The sequence below is a fragment of the Leptinotarsa decemlineata genome, unplaced genomic scaffold, assembly GCF_025532065.1.
Source record: "Leptinotarsa decemlineata unplaced genomic scaffold, Ldec_3_MD MMD2_tig00026354_RagTag_RagTag, whole genome shotgun sequence".
Lineage (NCBI taxonomy): Eukaryota > Metazoa > Arthropoda > Insecta > Coleoptera > Chrysomelidae > Leptinotarsa > Leptinotarsa decemlineata.
In genome coordinates this window covers 15,818,312-15,836,544 of record NW_027412702.1, presented here as the reverse complement: position 1 = coordinate 15,836,544, position 18,233 = coordinate 15,818,312, and the positions used below count along the sequence as shown (strand labels likewise).

The following is an 18,233-nucleotide window of genomic DNA, read 5'->3' as shown; positions in this document are numbered from 1 at the left end:
AAGAAATCAACTTTTCAAAAGCTAGTAGTAGTAGTGACAGAGTTTTATGTTGCTACGTACATCAGTATCAGTATCATCAATTTCAACATTCGCCCCCTTCATATGGGACAATGAAGAAATCATTTAATCACCACTACGAAACAATTCGAAAGAAATAACGACGACCCCAGACTTGGATGTGGCCATTATAATAATGCTGCAATAAAACACAGCCATCAAACGCTTCATCGCATCACCATCAAACTATCACCATTAAATTTGTGCGACTCAACTATCGACTGATCCTGCAGACAATTTTGACACAGTTATTGAGATATTTTGTTGAACAGGACATGGCTCATATCGAAGGAAGGGGAGAATCGGGCGTCTAGTAACCCACTAAGCATCGCGACGCTATCAGTACGCGTCTGAACCTCGATTCGGAAAATTGTGGGAGCGTCGAACGGGTGGAAGGCTAAGTTGCGCTCGCTTCGAAAGTTTTGCCGGGCGGAAGTTTAGGACTTTCGTTGGAGCTGGAGGTTTTTGATTGAGGTATAGTAATTTATTTTACAGTTGAGAAAATTATTGGTAGATTATATAAAAAAAAGAAAACAGAGTTACGGTGGATTTTGGAAAATTCATTATTGCAGTTCATCAGACACTTTGACTTTGTGAAAAAACAATTACTTTCTGATCAAGATTTTTCGAAAAGAAAATGCCGTCAGAGGTGAAATTCTTGAAAATGATACGCATACGATAAAAAAAATTGATCCATATACGGAAAAGGATTATTTTTCAAATGAGAATTTAATGACGTTATGCTTGAGCCCGTTGTCTGCTACTATTTCTCACAAATAAAAATATAAATGTCTTTTATATTGTTTTATATTGTCGAATACGAGTTTTACCATAAGCAGTTGGGATAAAACATGAATGATCGATTCAATACAGAATTTACAAGAAAACGTATTATTTTATTAGCAGTAGAATTGTGCAGTACATGTGATTTGACATTTTCTCAGAATGCATATTCTGACTGAAAAGTGGATACTCAAAAAAATTATCGACCTCTTCAAAACTCTTATTAAAAAAATATCGAAATAAACATTACTATTCATATCGATATCGAAATCAATTGTTATGTTGTTTTTCAGAACATATATTTCTAGTAGAATTCAGAATGGGCACAATAAAATTTGATACACTGATAGAAAAGGAATAATTACAAATGTAGATATTCATTATATCATTCTAAGTACACTTAGTACCTGTATATCGGAATATTCGAGTATTTTGAAATCCTAAAAGTTCATATTTTTATCTCGATATTTATTATTCAACATGTTCATACTTTTATATATATATATATATAAAAACACATTTGTAAGTCTTTCACATTATTAACACTTAGAAAGTTCAGAACCAATTATATTATCTATATGCAAGTATCTATATAATTCGTTATTATATTACCTGCGATTAATTTAATGTGTATAAGCATACATGTTTTATGAAAGTGTGTGTATTTGTGTAAATATATTGTATGATACTCTGCAATAATAACTATCCTTATTTTGCTCTCCCGGTAGGTTTATACTTGATTTTATTGTTGGTAATTTCAGTATAGTACTCTCGAATCATTTGTATATACTCATGGTTTATACGCCCACACACAAGTAGTACCCACTGCTTCCGTGGTATATTCTTGTTTATTGACAATAATGCTGCATTTGTTAAATTATACTCTGTAATTATTTTTCTTGTGTGAATAAATATTATTATTATTTAAAAAAAAGGTATTTCTGAATCAACTGTTGTTTTGCTATTGATTTTCCTATATCTTATATAGAAATTGAAAAACAGCCTTTGCTGTTACTCTGCCTATTCACCTTTTTACTGAAAGTTGCTTCTTTTTTATTATTTTTATCTGTTTCAATTCTTTTTTTCATTATTATTATCAGTTATCTTAAAGTATCCAGTCAATTTTAGAAGTGAAGCTTTCTTTCTACGCTTATGAAAGAAAGGAAAAATAATCATAATAATAATAATAACAATAATCGACTTCATTCAGTATTTAATATTGCATAATAGGCGAAGTTCAACCTTATTTACATTATAAGAAAAGAGAGTAACTCTACAAAAAAATATAAATTGTGTGATGGAACAAATTATTAGAAGTAATCCAACAAAGGCATTTTCAATATTTGAACAATAAAATTGTATTATCGAATGAATGACAAAAAAAACGCTATTATTTTTTTCTGGGTGTCATCGGCATCGACTACAGTGATCATACTCATGGAGTATCATGGCTATTCGCCGTCCGTCAGCCATTATTTTTATCATTATTATTAGCAATTGAATTCAAATTTGGTTTAAAACATTTCATATTTTGTTAGATATTTCATGAATTCGAGAAAAAGCTTTACGTTCTTCTACCTCATCATCATTGAACAGAAATTTGGGGAATTTTCGAAGAAAAGAAGGAAAAAATAACTGCAATGAAAACTGCTCCTGAAAATATGTGAACCGTATACATAAGTTCCTTTCAGATATAAACTGAAAGACAAAACTCCAACTACTCTAACAAGAACATAGAATTGCAAAAAAAATAAGTCCTTTCGAAACAACTGGTTGGATGGAAGAGCGATATCTGCCTTGAATTACCATGTGCAGATGTTGAAATCTGCCATTTATTAGGTTAGTTTAGTATATCTTGTCCCTAGTAATCTTCCAATGAAAGCATTTATAATTATTATTATTACCTACTCTCAACTGAACATTTGATTAAACGAAAGTCACATTTTCCCATTCAGTTTTTGTACTCCAAATATTCGTTATGAAATTGAAACAGATGAGATTCATAGGATTACTACACAATGTCATACATGAGGGGATATTGATATAAAATGTTACTTAAATGGAGTGCTACCATTCTCAATGTTGTATTTCGAAGTTTCGGGAAAAATCAACGCATGAGACATTTTTTGGATAAAATTACGAAATGAAGCACTCATTTCTTAAATAACATTGGAAATTTGAGTGAATTGAAAACGGAAAATTTCTAGGAAATCAAATAAAAATGTAGAAGGAGAGAGAAAGAGAATAACAACCACGAAAACTTTATTGTAACGGGCATATACAGAAGTTTACTTTCCCACATTTTTTGTTTTATGATGGAGAAGTAGAAAGCAAAAATACTGTGTTCTTAATAGGTACCTAATCTCTCATTTTTCAACTTCATATTCATGATTTTGATTAAACACTTCTTTTTTAACTCAAAACACATTGTGAAAGTTTAGAAAGTCTGTCATTGTAGAACTGTCCTGTTGTGAGATATTCAATACAGATGCTGCCATTTTACTTTCAGTATCATAGATCTTTATCAGTTGTTTTCATTATGTCCCACTAATTACCTCCTTTACCATCCTTTATCCCCGCCTCTGTCTTACATCATACGTCCATTGAGTTGTTTACCTAGAAATTCATGAAACTGATTTCGATATGTTTGTTAATGAAGTAAATGGAAAGATCCACTTTTAGTATCTCTCAAAATAACTGATTCAAATTGAGAGTCGGTGATTGATGATAGAGTGAGGTACATTTCCCGAGATAATTTGGTTGGGTGGAAAATGAAATCGTGCATAATGAATTCATTGAAACACTCAGGCTCCTTTTTAGAAACGAAATTTAAAATCACAATTGTTTAGGAATCTCTATTTTTTTCGAGATTTTGATTCCCTCTTCGAATTCTCATTTGGAAACCTCAGAAAAATATATTTTTTGAGAAAAATGTTGAGATTTCTGAGAAAAGATTGAAGTGTGACTTTTCTATAGCTTCCCAGCTATAAGTTATTTGAGGTTTTTAAGAATCTCCATTCCAAAACAATCTATAGTTCTGCAAGTGGAATGACCAAGGATAGTCGTAGAATATCTTTCACTTGATCTATTACTGAACTTTTTATCAATTCAGTGTTCGCAGTCCAGTTGTATTATGATATTTTTACAGGCAGCAAGTAACCAACCTCCAAAACCAATGTTCAAAAATAGGATTCGAAATTTCAATAAATATTCAAAACGTGGTCAGTTGAAATTCAGTATGGAAAAAATTGACCCTATGACAATCCGTACGAGTACAGTAGAGAGGAAGGGAAATGTTCAAACCTAACCTAACCTGAACGAAACAGCAACCCTCATATTCATATTAATGGTGACGTTTTACCTTCTAAAACAGAAATGAAGAATCTAGACATGTGGTTCGATACTGAATTGCGCTTAACAAAACGTCCTTTGATATCTTAAGGCAACTGTATCCAAATCGGGATTTACTCATCAAAAACTCAAAATAAAACTATGCGAAGCGCTGATTATTTTCGAAGTTACATATTGCCATTATGATTCCCTCCGTCTTCAATGAATCCAAAATAGTTGCCTTTGTTTTTCTTTTGGCATTCAAAACTACGACCACATATCCACGATCATGAATCCCACATCATTCAATGAACAAATTGAAGGCTTTCTCGAATATTAACAGCTTTTCTATTAGGAACAGGTCAGTGCTGGTCAGTCCCGATCACAAATATTCTTTTAACTCGCAGCTTTTTCTACAACGTCGCTAAATTCTACAATTTCCTGCTCAGTGAATTCCGATCCTACATAATAAAAAAACTTTGAAAACGACTCAAACTGCATTTATTTGAGTAGCTCACTTTTTTCATACTGACTGTGCCTCATTCATTTGAGAAAAATGAAATGGTGACCGAATAATAATTACTTTTTGAGGTTTGAGTTTGGAAACATCTTTGCTTATACTCCGCCCATTCACCTCAATATTATTTTTATGCTATTTCTCAATGTGGGTAAATTAGGTGGATCAGGTCATTATTACCATTTGTTATTTCAACACCTCGACCCGTGTTTCAATCACCAAGTGATTAACTTCAAGAGGAAGATCAAACTCTTGAAGATGATCACTTGGTGATCGAAACACGTGTCGAGGTTTGAAAATACCGGTTTGGTGTTGGGAAAAAACTCCAGTAATATTCATTATTACCATTATTATCAATAGCAAAAGTCATCCTAAAACGATAACTCCCAAAAACTAAACATGATTCAATTTGAAATCAACGAGACTCGTTTTACAAAACAGAGTATATTTTTTCTAGTTTGATATTTGAACATCACTGTTTCGACTTGATGTAGGTCTCATCAGGGGAGCTACCTATTACAGGTTGAAACAGGAATACGTGATTGATCACAGATGCTTCGTTTTTTTATGTTCTTTTCTTGTCTAGTCAGTCGTGTCACTGCCTCGCAATGAAGACTGCAGAGAGATCCAAAGAGGGATGTTATCATTTTCTATCGATCCAACAGATGGAGTCTTTGTAAGGAGAAAAATCTGTGATTGATATATTGGACTTTACACCAGAACACTGTTTTTTCGTTTATTAAATTGGATGGTATATACTTTCTGCTTTGAAGCCATTTTCAAGAACCACTTGAACTGAAGGTACACGAGTCGACGACGGGGCCGTAATCTATTTGACCTCCAAGTCTCGTCACTGGGTTTGTTCTCACTTTATCTCACTTTAGTGAGTTCCAAGAGAACGAATTTTTTATATTTTGTCATTATACTTCATTTTTGAAATTTTTGCAAATATTCTGCAAGATAATACTTATAACACCATCCATGATAATAATTATAGAGCTAGTGCGTTTCAAATAAAACTTATAGTGTGGAAATGGTATAATCATTTTCATGGATAGTCAGTGTATTCATAACTTATGATACCTTTCTTCTGTCAACTTATTTTAACGCTGTTTTGTGTCTTTCTGTTAAAGGCAAAAGTAATTTCAAACAGAACTATTGCTACTTCACACATGTTTTTATAGAAATGAATAGACATTTTCAATACATTAAATCTCTTCTGTTATTCTGAAATTAATCTTGGATTAAAAGAATTGTATATAAATGAATCACGTATAGTCAGTGGGCATACTTAAAGACTGGATATAAATCAAATCATGTAAAAGAACAATTAGTTCAGGCCAGTCTCAACGCCCTACACAGTAGATTAATGGACTGACACCTATCAGAAAACAACTACTCCCCTGGCTAATACCACGAAGGGCGGTGGATTATATCCGACAGCTGTCAGTGCAGGATTCTTCACTGAAGTTATTCCTGCATATGCTGCTAGCGCAATAGATTTTCAATTATTGGAACACATTTGCAGACTGGTTTCGGGCTGTTTGGTCACTCGTCAGTGCAAAGTAGTGTATATCATCAACATAAAGTCGATGATTTCCGATAATTTAAAATTGAATTCCGTCAGAGTATCAACAGGCTAAGCTGAAGACTACAACAAACAACAGGTTTGTCGTCGCCCCATTTGCCTGTGAACGAGGTAACCAACTGCATATCCGAAATTTGACCAATTCCTCGTCCAGTCTTCAAGTATGCCCACTGACTATACGTGAAAGATTTCTTTCCTTATACGAGGGAACAAATTTCGGATATGCAGTTTGTTACCTCGTTCACAGGCAGATGAGGCGACGACAAACCTGTTGTTTGTTGTAGTCTTCAGCTTTGTTCGAGGAATGATACTCTGACGGAATTCGATTTTCAATTATCGGAAATCATCGACTTTATGTTGATGATATACACTACCTTGCACTGACGAGTGGCCAAACAGACCGAAACCGGTCTGCAAGTGTGTTCCGAAAATTGAAAATCTATTGCGGCAGTTGTATCGCCAACAGCATATGCAAGAATAACTTCAGTGAAGAATCCTGCACTGACACCTGTCGGATATAATCCAACGCCCTTCGTGGTATTAACCAGGGGAGTAGTTGCTTTCTGATAGGTGTCAGTCCATTAACCTACTGTGTAGAACGAATTGTTCTTTTAGATGATTTGAATATAAACGAGATGAAAAATATCCAAAGAAATTTCTGCTTTCATTCTAACCATGTTTGTGAATTAATTTTGTTCGGCGCCTTCAGCCTGGCTAATGCTTTCAATTACTGTTGAGCTAAGGAAGCTGATGTTGTTACGAAAAAGACTTTATCCTCGACTTATCTGAATTACGTCAAAAGAATTCGCAACGGAAATGACAAAGACTCATTTCATATATAGTATTAGGATTGGGAATAGAACATTCCGGTGATCAACTTCTAGCGTCATTTGTATAGATTAACATATACGGTAGTTGGAGTTTTATTTTTGATTGAAAAGTTGATCCACCTGGCATTAAGAAGAAATTGACGTGTGAACAAATATTTCGAACAAAATGTCAATTTTTGTATCGAAAGGGTCTAATTCCACAATTAAATCAATACTTGAAATTCCACTCCCTTCTGATCAGTAGCCTCTCATATTTTGTTCAATTATATAGTCAAGTGAAAAAAATCATTTTTTCTTTCGAGTACCACTGCAATTTTTTTCAAAATTGGTTTATTTTTTATCAAAATGTTTTGTTGAAAAAGCACCTGAAGTTCAGTATTTATGAGTATCTTAATGAAGGTCTAGAGCTGATTTCGAATTGGGGTGAAAGTAACCAGGTTCAATTCAATGCCACAAAAACACAGACATCTCCAAAAAGATGAATTCTTCAAACCGGATATAATAATGTCAGGTGAGACAATTCCACTTTCTGCTTCGATAAATTTGTTGAGGGTTAAAATGAACACCAATATGTCTTGGCACAATCATGTCGCTTGAATTGCAAAAGTCGCTTCTCAAAAGCTTGGAACACTGACTCGAACCAGAAAACTGGTCACATCTTAGCAACTTTTGATGCTTTATGAAGCTCAGATCAGACCTTCTTTGGAGTATTGTTCGCATGTATGGAGTTCCACCCCTAAGAATAACCTGAAGCTGAAGTCCATAGATATTTTCGCGGAAGGTGTTCAAGTGACTTGGCATATTTGATTCCAAGAGCGGTACATATCAATACGCGACGGACTGTGATTGCTCATTGTGAGGTTCAAGTCAGTACACCTCGAACTTCAATGTTGGAAAACTGCTTGTATGTGGAATAAACTTTCTGAGAATTTTTCTCCAAATGAATTCAATCTTCAGCGATTCAAATCCAACATGAATCGCTACTTTCGCACATGCACCGCTTTTAGAGGGCCTTAAGGATTTTCCTGTAGTGCTTGTGTTCTGTCCTTAAAAAAGTTATTGGTGACGAATAATTTATGATACTAGAATCAGCTTTGAAATCATCCTCGTTCAGTTCAAGAACTGACACTTGACAAAGCTACTGTGCTAGCGAAACATGTGATATAGGTATTTTTCGAATAAAGTTGTGAGGTGTAGTTTTTGAAATTTCAAAAGAATTAGGTTGTCTAACTGAAATTTGTCACATTCATAGTTGCATGCATTTTAGATGTTGAGTTTTGAGCACTAGCTTGAAGAATGAGAAGCATTGCGTGCATTCCTTTATGCGACAGGAGAGCCGCACAAAGTTTTCAAAATCACCCACACGTGATTATTATTGTGACAAATTAATGAATTAACTGTCTCAAACAAATTTATTTAAAACAATATTTCAATAATCACAAACTAATTTATTTATTACAACACTAAGCAACTAACGCTTAATTTATTTCCACTATTTGAATTTCTTGTTTAGCCGCTCGATTTACTTTCTGAACTACGAGAATTCTAGAATTCTGTAGTCGGTTCGGTACTAGAATTTTACCGGCGATTCCCGACTGCATTTTTTGCTGTCCTATCGGTCAGGGGCGGCTTCAGATTCGTTACATTATTTTCAATTTGCAAAATTTCCATATTGAAAATTTCAACTTTCGCCTGTTTGAAAGTGAATTTAAAACATTGATGCAAGTATCCATACCAAACTGTAATTTGAGAGAGTTAATCATTTCATGTACGAGTAAACAACTTGAGAGAATCATATAACAATGATTACTTTAAGAAAACGCCTCTCAAAAAACTTGAGAATTATTTCAACCGGTTTGTCTGAAAACTCCCACACAAACAACAAAATTAACAAAAAATGAAATGCAATTCATGGGTTCGATTGTTATAGGTCTTAAGGTTTTCTATAAATTCATATATTAATGTCTCTTTTTGGGCCACCCTATCAGTTTGGATAAAACAGTTCAACATCGCTGGTTAAGTGGAAGAGCAATATCATCATTATCATTCAAACATCAACAGATCTCTGACCATATATTTCATCTTTTGATAAGTTTTTGTAAAAAAAACACTAGAAATACCATGAGTCGTTAGATGGTACAAGCACAATAGGCTATCTTACCACGTGATCCGCCCGAGTTGCCGGAGACCTTCAACCGCTCTTACGATGAGATTCTCATCCAACGCGCTGTGCTGTAGTATCGAAGGATTTGACGGTCCACAGACATCGGATTAGTTTTAATAAATGGTCGGAAATTGATATTGTGTTCAGTTTATTCTCTGTTGTTATTATTGTTTTTAGTTTTTGTAGTTGGTTATAAGTAATTTACCACAACTATTCTATAATAACCTTAAATTTCGTTTTTTATATGAGCGCACGCCTATAATAAAATAACGGAATAGGCTCCTCACTTCGTTTCGAGGTCACCGAGAACTTTGTGAATATATGAATGAAAGTAGTGGGAGTAGACTTATTGGTTGATTTTTACTATGGTACAAGTCTAACTGATTTATATGAGTATTCAAAACTCAAAAAGAAAATAACTTCAATCAGAAAAAAAATCACAATCCACAGTGTGAATGGAACACGTTCAATTTTATGTTCACCTGAGTTTTACTGCAATGTTCACAGAGTTTTTGTGTTACTATTGATTTTGGCTTTTTTTGTAATGAAGAGGATTGATAAAGCGAAGTTTTGTGAAATAACCTGATTTTGGTATTACCACACAATAATCTAATCGGCTGTGTCCCCTTTTAAATTGAACTAATGCAAAAACAATTCAGTTATTCCTGAAGTATATCGAAACAAATGGGTCCTTTTTGCCTTTATCGAGGTCGCTATCATTATTTTAGATTGAAATATCAAAAAACCTGAGTAGTTGGTATAGAACACGGCCTATGTTGTCAGATTACCTTCATGCTCAGCAATAGATTTTGCCATCAAAAGAATAGATGGATACAGAAAACAGTGGTTAATATATTTTATAGATACATATTACATACAAAGTAATTCCCAGTCATTCAATAGTTACTATAAAAAGTGAACTGAGTTATCAGTACATTTCAACACTCAAACAGTCAAACAGTAACTCGAAACAGAAGATCTACTGCAAAAACAGTATTTTTTTAAAGATGAGAAATAAGTTCATTTCGAAAACCATTTTCTCCTTCTCGGCAATATATGAGTTAGTTTGACATAAATTTTATCAAGCAATATGTACAGTAATTGTAAATTAAAACTAAAACAGATGAAATATGATTATGGTTTCCTGTTTACTTGCGATAAACATACAGAGGTTAATTATAGATAAGCTCACATGAATCAATGTGAATCGATACAGATTATATTCATGTAGGAAGTAAGCTTTTGCATAACACATGATAATGAAAAAATATATCACTTTTGATTACTATAAAAGATGGTCGTCACATCAAAGAGAGTCAATATGAGGAATAACGACTTTAAACCTTTGAAGTGTCTTTTATCGAATTGAGATGCACGAAGATTGCAGTGGAATAATGAAGATCTGAGAGCTGTGCCTATATATTTCCATTTTATAAAATACGAGTTGATTTAAGAAATTGGTCACCACAATAATATTTAATGAACAAACGATTCGTCATTGAAGAATTTATGTTTTTGGTAGTAAGGTATCCCTCAAGGGCGATGGGAATTTAAAGTTTTTGGACATCTGAGTGTGAATACATGAATACGTTTGAGGAAGAAAAGCAGTGACCCTTCTCTTCGTTATCGTTTAGAGATACTGGAAGAAGAAACTTCAGGATTTCTTGATACGTATAAGTGCATGGAGCAGTAGATTTGTTCCTCCAAGAAGATGAAGAATGCAAAAAACTATTCCTTCTATGCATATTACTCACAGAAAAGGATTCCTCTAATCCGAATTTATTCAACAGAAACAGGGGTCATTATTGTCCCCAACCCTCTTTCTATTGTATATCAACGACTTATTGAAAAAAAACAAGAATGTAATATATTGCTTTGCTGACGACAGCACAATTGTTTCGTCATTTAATTTAGATTCCAGGACATCGGCGGCGGATGCAGGATGTTGCATATTTCAATGGGAATCTAGGAGTAATTTCGATAAGGGGTGAAAGTAACCAGATGCCACAAAAACCCAGGCATCGGTTTTCTTCAAAAAAATAAATGTCTTCGAACCGGATATAATAATGTGAGATCAGGCTATTCCACTTTCTGCTTCGATAAGTTTCTTGGGGGTTGAATTGGACACCAATATGTCCGGGCACAATTATGTCGCTGGAATTGGCAAAGTCGCTTCTCAAAAGCTTGGAACACTTTACCGAATCAGAAAACTATACACACCTGAGCAAATTTTGATGCTTTATAAACAGCAGATCAGACCTTTTTCGGAGTACTGTTCCCATGTATTGAGCTCCGCCCCTGAGCATAACCTGAAGCTGCTGAATGTCATCCAGAGAAGAGCCATCCGTCTGATTGAAGACTCGAACTTCACTTGCAAGCTTTAGCGAATCAGACAACTGTACACACCTGAGCAACTATTGATGCTTTATAAACAGCAGATCAGACCTTTTTCGGAGTACTGTTCCCATGTATTGAGCTCCGCCCCTGAGCATAACCTGAAGCTGCTGAATGTCATCCAGAGAAGAGCCATCCGTCTGATTGGAGACGCGAACTTCACTTGCAAGCTTTAGCGAATCAGACAACTGTACACACCTGAGCAACTTTTGATGCTTTATAAACAGCAGATCAGACCTTTTTCGGAGTACTGTTCCCATGTATTGAGCTCCGCCCCTGAGCATAACCTGAAGCTGCTGAATGTCATCCAGTGAAGAGCCATCCGTCTGATTGGAGACGCGAACTTCACTTGCAAACTTGATAGTCTGAAACATCGAAGAAAGGTTGAAGATTTGTATCTCTTCTATAGATACTTCCACGGGAAGTGTTCAAGTGACTTGGCACATTTGATTTCATCAAGAGCGGTACATATCAGAAATACGCGACAGACTGTGGCTGCTCATCGGTTTGAGGTTCAACACAGTACACCTCGAACTTCACTATTCACTCTGCTTGTACAATTGTGTGAGTGTGAACATTAGAACAGACATATAAATGAAAGGGTACAGAAGCATGGGGAAAATTGATATTTGGGATATACAAAAATTTCAGCACTATATCAAGTGAAGTTGTAAAATGAAGCCTTCGAAATCCATAAGCGTTAAAGTATTTCAATGAAGCAGATGATCGCGAAAACCTAGAAATGATCTTCATCATCATTCTCATTTCAGGAAAACGGAAAGAGGGTTATCATACTCTTGTAGATGCAACCTACCTAGGCCAAGTATAAAAAGAAACGTCAATAAAATGAACAGTAATCTCACCTGATCCACCCAAAGCATTTAACGTATTCTAAAAGCCAGTAACTTCACGATAAAAAGACAAATGGCTGTTTGGAAGTCTTCTAATAATAGAAATTCAAGCAATTCAAGTAGGGTGAGGTGAGGTGGAAATTTTTGGTTCATTATAGTCTCTCGAATAAAACATAACTTGCGAGTCATTGGAATGGTGAAGAAAGAAAAGGTATTTGGTGAAAGTAAAAATTGCTGCGATGCACAATCCAATATTTCTGGATTCTATTTCTCATACAAAATGAACCACAACTCATGGTATACTACTGTACTTCGATACTTGGAATCAGATGTATACATAACATTCATCTCAGAGGTCCGTTATGGTATAAGGGGTAGGTTTCAATTGATATCAACTCTTACCATCCGGGAAGGAAGATAAATTTCCATGGCTGATTCAAATCTTACTCTGATCATGTCTTGAAAATATGTTTATTTCCTTCAGTTTATGAAACTGGACTAGTAGCTTGTCTTCTTTCCTTCAACCAAAGACTACAGAATACTATAAGACGTGTCACTCGCTCATTTTTCGACATCTGAGAAATCTCGCCGCCCGCTAGCGACAGCGGGTAATTACCAGCCGAGGTAGTACAGTGTGTCGCTTGAAGTTACCAGTTCTCGTCGGCACACGAGATATAAAGGTTGTCCGTATTGTTTGGTATTGTCAAAGACTACAGAATCGGTAAACTTTGGTATTGTGATTGTGTTGTGTTCGTTCGGAGTTCGAAATATTTATTTTGTGAAAATGTCGACGTATTGCTCAGTGGATGGTTGTCTGAGTACGGTGGGAAGCCCAGGTATTTCGTTTTTCCGCTGCCCAAAGTACAGTGAAAGGTATGCATTCAATATATTCACCATTCATTTTTATTTCACCTATCTATACCTTTTATGGTTTTGTTGTATAAAATTATTCATAACAAAATATACCGCATTTGCCAATCCAAACTCATTTCAATCTTTTTTCAAAATGTTCAGTTTATCGATTGATATACTTGAATTTTTTTTTAGGTGTCAACGTTGGAAAAATGTATTAGGCTTCATTGGGAATCATAGATATGCTAATCTTACCCCAGAGCAGAGTCACAATAGAATTAAAATTTGCAGCTTACATTTTAGAGCCGATGATATTGTGAATTCTCGTATTCATAGCTATGCTGTTCCTTCATTGCGTCTGCCTCAAGATGGTTCTCAGAAAGGTTGGTTCAGTGAAGTTTATAGATTCAAATGATGAAAAAATCTTATTCCACTTTTTAACATATGAAATTTACAATATCAATTTTGTTATTTAAACCTTCCAGATGATGATGCCATTGCCGGTACTAGCAAGGATTTTATTCACATTGATGCTCAGGTTCAAACGGATCAATTAGGATCACGAGGTGAAATATCTTTTCGTTATATCATATACTTACCTGATCTATTTTTATGTGCTTCGGAAACAAAAACGATGACAAGAAAACAATTATTGAAAGTACGCACATCTTTCTTTCAGATGAATGCAGCCAAACATCTGCTAAACTCTCTTCGGGAACTCCAAGAAAAGTGGCATTACGAAAAAAAATTGTATCATTAGAGAAAACAGTAGCTTCAACATCGAAAAGAGCACTGGACGAAACCGGAATTACTCTGGATGATGTTTTCAAGTTTCTGGATCGAAAATATCCTGAGCAATATTGTAAACTCTTGAAAGCACAGCTTTCTAAATAAAGCACCAAAAGGGTCCAGGTATAGTGACGAATTCAAACAGTTTGCATTGACTGTTTATTTTCTTGGTCCGAAAGCGTACAAAAAATTTTCAACAATTTGTAGATTACCGTCAAAAAGTACACTTCATCGTTTCACGAAAAATTGGATTGTTGAACCAGGCTTCAACGATTTTATTTTTCGTGTTATTGAATTCAGGATTGGGCTCATGAAGGAGAAAGTAAGAGATTGTATTGTATGCCTAGACGAAATATCTTTGAAATCTCATCTTTATTATGATATTTCCAGAGACAAAATAGTAGGTTTCCAAACGAGTTTGAATGGGACCTCTACTGACATAGCAAGTAGTGCTCTAACAGTAATGGTCAGAGGTTTGGCATGCAATTGGAAAATACCACTTGCATACTTTTTCTATAAGACATCAGCAACTTCTGATGATTTGAAAGATATTTTGTTCAAAACGGTACGAAGATGCAAAAGTATAGGCCTAAATGTCATGGGGGTGGTTTCCGATCAGGGTTCAAATTTTCAGAAGTTGGTGAAAACTTTGAATGTTACAGACGAAAATCCCATATTTCTGATAGACGATCATAAACTTGTATATTTGTTTGATATCCGATATCGACACGAAACAATTTGTTTTCCTATCAGTTTTTACTTCAGGGTGGAGAAACAAGAAAACATTACATAGAAACAATGTATAATTATGATAGAACTAAACAATATAAATTGGCTCCTAAACTTAATAATGACCACATTTATCCAAATAATTTTCAAAAAATGAAAGTCAAGTTGGCTTCCCAAGTTTTGAGTCACTCTGTAGCCGTGGCTATGCACACATACATTGACTTCAATATTTTGTCCAAGGAAGCATTAGTTACTGCTGATTTCATTAAAAAAATGAATGATCTTTTTGATTTATTGAATTCGAGCAATTTTGAGAAATGTCAGGCTTTTATGGGAACGGAAAAGCAGATGAAATGTCTTCAAGAAGCCTATGTCATGTTTCAAAATCTCCAAGTAAAAAAACACGATGGCAAAAATGTCACGAAACAATTGAAATTCATTTTTGGGTGGAAGTTGACTTTGAAAGCAGTTTTTGCCTTGTGGGAGATGTTGAAAGAACGCGATTATAAATATTTGTTCACGCGTAATTTGAATCAAGATTGTTTGGAGAATTTTTTTGGACAGATCAGAAATTGTTCTGGCAACGCAAAGAATCCAACACCCATACAGTTTTGTAGAGCTTTCAAAAAAATATTTGCTTTGAAATATTTTGATTCTAGTGAAGGTGCTAATTGCATGGATGATGTTAATGACGTTTTGTTAAGTTTGACGCCAGAATTAACTGAACAATGTCGATACATCCTTGCTAGACCCGACATTCCAAACTATGCTCCTCTGAAAGTTTTCACTCAAGATTATAAGAACCTTAAAAGTCCCGAAGGAAACGCTCTTGTCTATGTCACAGGATACCTCATGAAAAAATGTCTCATGCAACATTCGTGTGACATTTGCATACATTTTAGCAAATCCTCAGAAAACCTTCTTGATCAAGATGTAATTTTCTGTAAGCTAAAGGCTTACAGTACCGACAAATCATCGTTTGGTGGATTAACCGTACCATCAAGAGATATTGTGGACCATGTAATAGAGATGGAAAAGATATTCATTGAAAATTTTGATAAAATCGGCAGTGAGAAGGGAATTGGACAGTATTTGAAAACAAAATATTCGAAAATTCTTTTCTCACATCCATGTCAAAAATTCCCCTTCGATTATTATATATCTTTATAAACAAGAGTTCGGATATACTTTACTTTAAAATTCATGAACCAGGACATGAAGATTGTTAGGAAACATAAATCATGCAATGTAAAATTGAATATTTTAAATCATTTATAAACATATAACATTATATAATTGTATTATTTTTGTTAATAAAACATGTTTTTCTGAACGTATGTTTATCATTTCATCAGTAAATCACTCTGATCTGTTTCTTAGATCATTTATTCATTAGTTTATCTATCATGTTTCTAGAAGTTAATCGACAAACAACTACTTTCGTATCTTTGTTTATCTGTCTGATACAACCGAGCAAGCGAAGTTTCAACTTCGGAACGTCCCTTGTAGATATCGCGAATAGGAACTGCCCTCGTATAACTGTCATGCGGCCGGCGGCTTCCGGACATCGTCTGTCGGCGATATGATTTATGGAAATCGCAAAAAATGCAATCCTGAGCCGTACCGACAAACGAATTCCTTGGAGTGAACCAACTTATAGTATTCGGTAAACTTTGCTTCAACAGAAGCTTACAAAATCGAGAGTATAACAGGATCTGATTGAGTGCTCACAAAACGTTGAAGAAAACAAGGCCGATTGTGTGTGAGAAGAGTAAAATCAATCAGGAATCCAGAGCATACAAATGATTTGGAGAATTACTTTTTGAAAAACACTTTCACTGTTCGAAATCCAAGAGCCCGAATACTATCTGGGTGAGAGAGTGGGAAAGCCATATTTTGATATTATTCTTCAATTCAGCTAGGCGCCTAGTTTATTCCTCATTGTCATGGGATCGAAAAAGCCATACACTATCTCTCGGTTTAATTTTTATCAATACATGATGCTAGTCTGAATTCAAGATGCCTTGGTGATTTCATAACACTAAGAATATTATGTTTTTTTCATAAATAGAGCAACTTTCGAAGGATGGAGGGTATTAGCTTCTCTAAAAAATATTTTGGCGGAATGATATATAGGTATATACATACATATTTATATTTCCAAAATAAATTTTCAATATCCTTGAGTAATTTATCAATCTTAAAACTGTTGTTGTATCGTCTCTAAAATCAACTCGAATGAAAATTAAGTAGTAGAATAACACTTCACAATATAGTACGTCTGTTATCACAAAATTTGAACAAGCCAAAACAGGATTCGGACGATCATTGATAGTTTACTTCTGTTTAAAAAAATATTCGCTTAGCCAAAGTGAAATGGGACATAACAATGGGAGATATCAAAGAGGATAAAATCATTTAGAATTTGATCTTCTTTTGGATATGGCAAATGTTGCACATCCGTCATGGAACGATTTTTCCAAATCGACCGTGGAGATGTTCCCTTTTTTATTACCAGAGGAAAATCGGGAACGTCTGCTTAATGAAATTTTCATTTTGGAGCGTTGAAAATCAGAACGATTAAATAGCTGTAATGAAGTAACGGGATATTCAGAAGCCTAGCTGGGAGAAATTTGAGTTTGAAAAGTTACGATTCCCAACTTGTACTCTGTGTTCAAAGCTTATATGGACTCAACTGATTTTTTGTTCGCGAGTTGTTTGAATATGATCGTAGAACGGTGTAGAAGACATTAATTGGTAACTGACTGAACAAAATGTGTCATTCGAGGAGGATTTTACATTTGGAAATGCAGAGGCTTCCAGCATCAGGAAAATGCAAAAACAGGTTTATTCGTGTTTGTGTGTCAGCTCTGACCTGAAAACATTGCAAAATCTTCAGTTCTTGTGGATACATGTCTATATTTTCATTCATGCAAAGTTGCAAAGTTTTTAAGTGTAGTTCGAGGTATATCAAGTTGAACCTCGCAGCAGCTGTATTTCACTGCGTACTACTGGCATATTGGGTGAAATTACGGAGGCTGCTTCTCAAGAGTTCCGAACCAGAAAACTGTAACAAACGTCAGCAAATTTTGATGCTTTATAAAACTCAGATCAGACCTTCTTTGAAGTGTTGTCCACCTGTATGGAGCTCCGCCTCTGCATTTGTGTACAAAAATTTTCAATTTTCACAAAATAGATAATCGGTAGGAAATGGAAATTTTTGTCAAATGGAATCAATACGATATCTGTTAAATAAAATTGGGAGATACGTCATAAAATTGTAAATATTTAGAAATAATGTAAAGTCTGAGAATTATTGCTGTAAACCGTTTCCCTAGTTACGGGTATG

The 18,233-nt window shown here is 34.7% G+C and overlaps 1 protein-coding gene across 4 annotated transcripts in view; it reads left to right on the top strand.

The window, feature by feature from the left end:
- Positions 1 to 382: 382 nt before the first annotated feature.
- LOC111503077 (trissin receptor) overlaps positions 383 to 18,233 on the top strand; it is a 307,365-nt gene continuing 289,514 nt past the window's right edge. For 3 of the 4 annotated variants that reach the window (XM_074184429.1, XM_074184424.1, XM_074184427.1), the window contains exon 1: positions 383 to 531. The gene's annotated coding sequence lies outside the window, so the exon portion shown is untranslated. The remainder of the gene's footprint in view (positions 532 to 18,233) is intronic. The other variant, XM_074184428.1, reaches the window with a different exon arrangement.